This window comes from Coenobita brevimanus, chromosome 46 (genome assembly GCF_032717465.1).
Source record: "Coenobita brevimanus isolate Jiangsu-jjx chromosome 46, ASM3271746v2, whole genome shotgun sequence".
In the NCBI taxonomy this organism is placed as follows: Eukaryota; Metazoa; Arthropoda; class Malacostraca; order Decapoda; family Coenobitidae; genus Coenobita; species Coenobita brevimanus.
The window spans coordinates 24,595,836-24,597,075 of record NC_136999.1 but is presented as its reverse complement, the minus strand read 5'-3'; the positions used below and the strand labels follow the sequence as shown (position 1 = coordinate 24,597,075).

The 1,240-nt window shown below is 38.6% G+C and overlaps 1 non-coding gene across 1 annotated transcript; it reads right to left on the bottom strand.

Moving 5' to 3' along the window:
* Window positions 1-228: 228 nt before the first annotated feature.
* On the bottom strand, window positions 229-347 carry LOC145398841 (5S ribosomal RNA). The gene has a single exon (XR_013897180.1). It is a non-coding gene; the product is annotated as a 5S ribosomal RNA (ribosomal RNA).
* Between the last annotated feature and the right edge of the window lie 893 nt (window positions 348-1,240).

Below are 1,240 nucleotides of genomic sequence, written 5' to 3'. Positions count from 1 at the left end.
TAATGTTTTATTTATTAATAATTCAATAGCAGCAAAAGTAAGTGGTGGTTGTTGACTTTAACTCGTCACGTCCCGACCACTTTCGCACCTCTGACACCCCCCAGTCCTGATCATTCATTCATTCATCGCCAGACGCCATGTATCCCAGACAGGGTGGCCAAGGGCTTAGAGTTAATTGTTTTACAGGGAGGGGCACTAATCCTCCACCAACCCCACTTCACGTAGGGATGCCAACAGCATCTGGTGTTCCCAGGCGGTCACCCATCCAAGTACTAACCAGACCCAACGTTGCTTAACTTCGCTGATTGGACGGGAAGCGGTGTACTCAACGTGGTATGGCCGTTGGCACTTTTGGAAAATTTTTTTTTTTGCTAAAACTTCCTCTTATGTTGAGAAACAAAGGAAAATCACAAAGAAAGTGCTTACCGTGGTCCGCAACTGGTCAGAACAGGTGAGGTCCCCTGCGCCAGGTATCGTATTCTATCATAGAGGTGTGAGACGCTCACGTTTTCTATGGTAGGTAATTTCGGGAGAAACAACAAACAACACCTCTACATGTATTGAATTTGAACTAATAAACAATAAGAATAACAATATAATGAATTTCAATGACATATATATGAAAAATAAGCATTGTACCTTCGCACGAGCATAGCGAGATTGATCCGATTGGTAAAACGCTATGTGCTAAGTTTCTTGTTTCAGTCAACATATCATTTTTTCTACTTCTATACTACTGTTTCAATGCCATTTTACCATTTTGCACTGTATGTAAATGTTTTCAGCTGTTTTCATTCATTACGATGACATGTAGCATAAGTATAGTGCACACATGCATACTGAGTGCACTCGCTACGACTCGTATTTCAACATACAGCATTGTTTTATCACTTTCATAATATTTTCTTCTTTACATTGAACCTTTCCTCCACCACTATAAACGTTTTCAATTATTTATATTCATTACGAAGGCATTTAGCGAAATGCTAGCGCATAATCTCGTAGCAAGCACACTCTCTAACACTCGTGTTTCCACTTTTACTTTATTTCTTCAATCCCAATATACTTTACCACTTACATTACACCCATTTACACCCTATTCTGCACTATATATATTTACTGACATTATTTATTATAGTAAGCGTCAGAATATCGCATGAAAATACTCTTGCAATGAATGTTTCGACCAACATAATACTCATACACTTACATACTAATATTCCACTTATATTACACCCGT